Below are 6,919 nucleotides of genomic sequence, written 5' to 3' on the forward strand. Positions count from 1 at the left end.
CGACAACAGCGTAAATTCAAGTGGAACAGTATGCATGCACATATTAGCTATAAAGCATTAATTTAGCTGACGATATGGTTTCCCTTGGGGTTTGTGAATGAAATACGGGGGATGGTTTATGTGGAGTCCCCTATATTTTCAATCCAATCGGCTATTTTTGGAAAGTCTGGTGATTTAACCATCGTAGCAAGTATCTAAGTCTATGATCATGTTTTTATCGCATGCCAACAATGTTGTCGACTAGCTTAAGGTATGAGATTGCATGAAATTGCCCTAAAATGTGTTAAATTTTCAAAACTTTTCTCCTTTAGGGACCAACTTTGCGTCTCTCTTTGCAGCTCGTGTACGATATTTTTAGACAATCCTGCATTAACGCCCAAATACCTTGCTTGACATAGTTTTGCATACATTAATCATGTACAGATTTTCTTTCCACAGTTGCATGGAAGTGGACTATTTTTCTTTTCGCAGCGATCAACTTTCAAAATATGACACGTGCTTTGCCATGTACAAAATATTTAGCCCGCAACCGCCTCTGCATATCGGAGATATACTTCAATATTTTTGTTGGGGAGGGGGACTTCAAAATTATGAGGCGTGGGGTACTTGAATTTTTTCGAGATTGTTAGGGATACTTGAAAAATTTTCAGAATTCCCCCAGTGTTTGTGAACGCAGCCTCAGTGAACGTTGACAATTTTGAATTGAGAGGGGAGTCACAACACAGACGCTGCTCTGCTCATCTGCTTGAGCTTTTGATCTGAAAGAGAATATGCATAAGAAATCTTAAACATTTTGTCGTAAAAACCACGTCTTCTCAACACAAATCGAGACTACACTGAGAATATCCCGACATACTCAAAATGCGCGGACACTTTCTGACGGACAGGCAAAGAGAAAACAGTGACAAGGTCGACTGAATACCAAATGCACAGAATCTTAAGTAAGCGCAAACAAATTGCAACCTGATCTGTAAATGCAATGCAAAGCAAATGCCACGAACACTTAGAGACGGGAGGACTTTAATTGAATTACACCTAATTTATGATAACTAATGCCCTGAACAATTCGGTGGGATCAGTTTAATCTCTAAGTCGGGAGTGACCGGCTCGACGGTACCTACTTTCACTGATACATCCAGTCTGTTTTGTCCGGTAGCTGCCCGTAGCTCCATTTTATGCAGGTTTTAATCGCTATGTTTAGATTATCAGTAACGGTAAACTGCATCTCTACTTAGAAGGAGTGTAAACAAAATGCACGGTCCGTCTACGGCGTTATGTATGGCTGGCTATGTTTTCCTACGGCTAGGCTTTGTGTGGACTTGAGCAACCATATCATGCACGTGCGAGGCCTGGTCGTTGTTGGCTTACACTTGGTTGTAAAATGTTACCGGCCAGTAGCTATAACTCTTTCGGCCTTTCTCAAGTTTCGCAATTCTATGAAAGGTAAACACAGACAAAACAAACACATGGTAAACAAATAAGGAATAAATACACACATTGATGTAATAAAACTTGTGAAAGTAAACGATTTCTTCATCAAGCACTTTGAAGTCTTCAGCTATAATTCTCACCGTGCCCTCTTTCTAGCACCTGTCGACGATCACCGAATCTGCCCACTGCAGTCCTCCCAATATTCACCAAACCATGGAATTTATTTCTCCTCCCGATGTCGCCGATTTAATCAGACGGACAACTACTTTCATGTTTCTGCAACAAAAACTGACCCTACAAATCCATGATACAAATGATCTCCGAAAACGAAAATAGGATATTGTAAGACAGAGACTATAAGCAGAAAACTTGTTTTTCTGATATCGGTGCGTCGGTCAGCCACACATTTAGACGATAGGGCTCTACACGGCTTTGTTCCTTGGCGGTGCATTTATTCCAAACTGCGGTCTTAACCCCAACAAAAACAGAACCCATCCATCTAACCATCCGATGTGTTCTCAATCTAAACAAAAGCGGCAAATGTAAGACCATGAATGTATTCCTAGCTCTTGCCGTTTCCTGAGCGTCGGTTCCCTTTGATCTAGTGGAGAGTCCATATTGTTGTACCTGGAAGCACTCAGTTTTGCTACTCGACGTCTGAAGTACTTCTCTTGAGAGGTGTCTGAACATGGGTATTAAGCTTGAGCACGTAGGATGTAAAAAAGCAATGAGCTTGAACGTTAATCACGGTTTCGGTGACAGATAAATCGACCGAGACTACATAAAGGCCGCATATCTCTGTGTCTAACAGATTTATCTAATTCGTCAACTTTACCGCATGGAGACAATTTTAATCGGACGTTCGAGGCGCAAGAGCGTTTGGTAGCGTTTTACACTAGCGTGAAGCTCCATGCTTTCCATATATTGTCACTATGTTTGTTACGTTTATAATTTGTTATTCTTCACCAAAAATCATAAAGAAATGTCTTAATGAGCTCAACTTTCAACACAGCCTCTATGAGTGTAATATTCACAGTTATTGTTGTTTGCTGAATTCCAGTCCGGACTAGAATTCATTCGTCAACAATTTGAAATTCAAAAACCGGAAAACCGTATTCCACCAACAAATGCATGGAGTATTTTATTGTCTTTCAACAGCCAATTTCCAGTTGCCTTTGATCACACATATTAGGCTCTCACCACACAAGGATGTTGATTCTGCGGTCGGCCGTTTAGACCCAGCGACGACAGAGGCCTTGCTTTGATGTGTCCGTTCTACAGAAATCCAGGTCCCCACCTTTCATCGGATACTTATTCCGTCTAATTTGATTCAAGAGCTTCCGTTTTGATGGACGACAATTCTCAATTACATAACGGAATAATTGTTTACCGCACACTTGAGGTCTCCCATTCCGAAATAGAAAACTTTCACGATTTAAGATACAGTACGATTCTTACAGTTGTGTGTCTGTCCCGTTTCCTTCCAAGTCTGTCTCCTCCATATTCTGTACATAGGTCTTATCACACCTCAGAAGGCACTGTGGATCCAATCAGCACAAATGTGTTGAATACAGGCTGGCAAATTTGAGGGAAGCCGTTTCGGAATTATCCGATCCTATTACGGATGGAGGTTCTCCCGTTTCCATCGAAATAACTTTAAGGGTTCCTGGTGTGCACATTTCAGGAAACGATATAAGATGTCTGAAGTGAGATCGAGGGAGCTTTGTTTTAATACAGAAGGCACTAGTGTCAGCAAAACATCTACTTGTAGCGATGGGTCCAGCTCCCTGTTGTTATGCTGATAGCTTGCATTATTAAACGTCAAAATTGTCACTCAAACTGAGATTTCTTGACGGACGAAACGATTCAAATCAACTCCATGAGATGAAGATCAACACCGCAACTGATTATTTTTTTCTGATATTGAAAGCGACTATCTTGAATTAAACACCAGCTTTGGCGGTTAACTGAGAGCCGATGCAATTAGATTATTGCTGGTCTGAAGTGGTCAAATCTAAATGAACGATTAACTTGATGTGCGTAATTTACAATTTGAGAAACACACTGACTGGTGAAACAAACTTTAGATGTTCTCTTGGAGCTGGCTAACAATGGGTGCGATCAAATGAAATCATACATAATATATACATATGTCTTTACAACTCCTTCAAAAAAACACGAATGCTAAAAGTTTGGGAGTGAGATTGTACAATGATGAGTATAAGAAGCCAATCGATGGCAATGTGTACAATACTACGATAAGAAACTAGAAAAAGTACTACGAGCAAAAGAGTATTAAATATCTCGATTGTATGATCAGATATAAACTGAGAGGGCGCCACCGCCGTGGGTAAAATCCCCGCTATATCGGAATACGTTCAGAAAATTCTTCCTTCGATTTTTTGGCTTGATAGTCCAAGACAACTGATAATAGTGGTTGGAGTTGAGCATGATTGAAACCCGGGATTGAAACATAGACTCTCGAGCGAAGGGTTTATGGTATTTGCGTTTTCGCTTTGATTTAAGTTAAAGGTAGAACATGCCTCGGGGACAGACATTCGGAATCTCAAATTTTTAGAGTTCTTTTCTGATCTACCACTTGTGGGGGCTAAATTTAAAGCCCTTGGAGTAAGAAAAGTGTCCACTGCCGTCCTAGTTTTTGGAAACGAGACAATTTTGTTTTCCCCCATAGAGTTAACACAGGGATGGTGGCCATTTTGAATTTCAAATACAAGATAGCCTAAATGTTAGATAATTTGTTTTCGTAGTACAAAATTTTGCATAGTAATCCCTAATTTTTATTCTCGATTTATTGTAAGAGAATGGCTGACAGTGTCATTGAGGAAAGTTTGAATAAAAGTTGAAGTCTGTCACTTTCGAGGCGCGTACTGCCTTAACACATGGTTTTTACACACCGAGCAGCAGATTAAGTTTTCGTGTAGTCGTTTGATGGGAACGCACTTCAGGGACAGACATTCGGACTCTCAAACTTTTACAATTCTCTTCTGTATACCACTTGTTGGGGTTCATTTCCAAGCTCTTGGTGTAATGAAACTTTTCGCCACCTTAGTTTTTCGAAATTCGAAAATTTTTATTTTTCCCCGTAGAGTTAACACAGGGATGGCGGCCATTTTGAATTTCTAATATCGGTAAATCTTGGGTAAATTGTTTCTCTAGTACCAAAATTTGCACGGTGACCCCCGATTTTTATTATTGATTTTGAAAGAGAATGATTGAAAGATTCCTTGAGGAAAGTTAGAGCAAAAGTTCAAGTCTTTCACTTTCGAGGTGCATACTACCTTAAAGGGAAACCTAAGTCCAGCGAAATTGACCGTTTATCCCTTCCAAAGTCACCCTTGAATAAAATGCAGCTCAAATTTGCAACATAATTGCACGCGCCGACGACTACGGAGCGACGAAAAGAGACATTGAAGTAGACGACATTTATGGAAATGAGCTCGGAATCCCATGGGCGCGAAAGGGCTCATGGGAGGAGCGTGCGTGACGTCATCGGCGATACACGAACGTGTGTGACAGCCTACCAAAGCATTGGAGTCTATGACTGCAGGAGTGCAGTTCTGCACGTTACGACTCTTTAATCCTCAGTAGCATAAAAAATAGTTAACTGTTGTTCAGTTGAGTGCAAAAATCACTCAAGGAAGAACAAACGGAGTCAGCTTATACCGTCTTCCCACAGAACAGTGGCTAAAGAAAGTCGGGCGAGTTTAAAAATCTGCAAAAGATACAACGTTATGTTCTAATTCTTTAAGGATGATTGTTTTATAAGGGATTTCGGGATCTGATACCGATACAAGACGATACTACAAAATGCGGTTCGTATCTTGACATGCTGAGTCAGCCTACTATCGCCGGTTTTAACCAGATATATATTAATATTGGCGATTTCGGGACTCTAAAATCCGAAAACGAAACTACACAAAGCGTCTCTTATCTTGACATCCCGGGTCTGCCACATCTCCGATATATAACCAATAAATATAGGCAATTTCGGGACTATACCTTGTGATATTGATATTACAAGATATTGTATGGAATGACTTTTTGCCTACTGTGTCTCGGCACGCCGGGTGTGAGAAATCGCCGATATCATATTTACCCGATAAATATCAATTGCGCCGGAACTCCTAGGCTAATATCGATACCAGACGATCCTAGATTTACTTGCACTGTGTGGTGTTGGCATGCCGGGTCTACGAAATCACGGATATTTATCCGATAAATATCGGCGACTTAGGACTTAAACTATGATACTAGACGATACTTTGTCAAATCGTGGGTAAATATCCGATGTATATCAGAGATTTCACCACCTAACAGATCTGACCACCCGAATACCTCTGTCCGACTCTTAGTTCAAAAATAGCATCCATGGCCGGAAGTCAAGAATACTGTATGTTTTACATTATTAGATTTATTAATGCACGAAATACATTTTTTACATGTAAAGCATTTTTTTCATTAAATGTCCACACGGGACTTCGTCGAGAGGGCCGATCGGATATCATCGGGACTCGGGAGGCCCTTGCACAAATTAGGGCCAACATTTTTTACATGTAAACATTTTTACTTGGCGATCGGGACTTGAACAGAGGACATATCGGAAATCATCGGGAGTTTGGGCTGGTCTTGTATGAAACACATTCCTTACAACAAGCTTTAAGACGACACTATTTTTTTAAATAGCGGGCAAATATTCATTATATCGGCGATTTCATCACTTTGTAGATCTGAGTAAGTCCGACTTACTAAGTTCGACACCAGCTTCGAAAAACAGACGACACTATAATAGATTTGTCAAATCGCGAATAAATATTTTCTGATACATATCGGAGATTTCGCAACCTTAAGATCTGGCCAAGCTCGACTTACACGGTAACACATACAATCAGTCAATCATTCCGTATCATTCACGAACCAAAAATTAATTTTAAGCGACTGATACAGAAAACTCTGTTTTAGAAACGTAGCGTTGAAGGATCGCAGGGTCACTCGTCTCTCCAATCCAGTTCGGGTCTGTACAGCACAGTGACTCCCTCCGCTGAATCATACACAAAACGCAAGCAACCAAGATATGAACGATGTTTTGAGATGTTTCTAATTATTACATATCTTGGACAGGTTCAAATTAGTATGGTTTGATTTCAGTCAGGGAAAGTAATACTCGATGTCAGAAATATCGCTGTCCGAACTCTCCATAGTCGTCTTACGAACGCGCTGAACTGTTCACAGTACTCCTCCAGCTGCAAGCTACAATCGTCTGTATCGCCGATGACGTCACGCACGCTTCTCCCATGAGCCCTTTCGCGCCCATGGAATTCCGGGCTCATTTCCATAAATGTCGTCTACTTCAAGTTCTCTTTTCGTCGTGCCGTAGTCGTCAGCGCGTGCAATTATGTTGCAAATTTGAGCTGCATTTTACTCAAGGGTGATTTTGGAAGGGATAAACTGTCAAAGTCGCTGGACTTAG

At 40.8% G+C, this 6,919-nt stretch overlaps 1 long non-coding RNA gene across 1 annotated transcript; it reads right to left on the minus strand.

The window, feature by feature from the left end:
* Window positions 1-634: 634 nt before the first annotated feature.
* On the minus strand, window positions 635-1,892 carry LOC139134106 (uncharacterized). The gene is made up of 3 exons (XR_011552719.1): window positions 1,572-1,892; window positions 1,122-1,434; window positions 635-758 (listed from the first exon to the last, which is right to left on the minus strand). It is a non-coding gene; the product is annotated as an uncharacterized lncRNA (long non-coding RNA).
* Window positions 1,893-6,919: the final 5,027 nt, after the last annotated feature.

Source organism: Ptychodera flava, chromosome 5, assembly GCF_041260155.1.
Source record: "Ptychodera flava strain L36383 chromosome 5, AS_Pfla_20210202, whole genome shotgun sequence".
Taxonomy (NCBI): domain Eukaryota; kingdom Metazoa; phylum Hemichordata; class Enteropneusta; family Ptychoderidae; genus Ptychodera; species Ptychodera flava.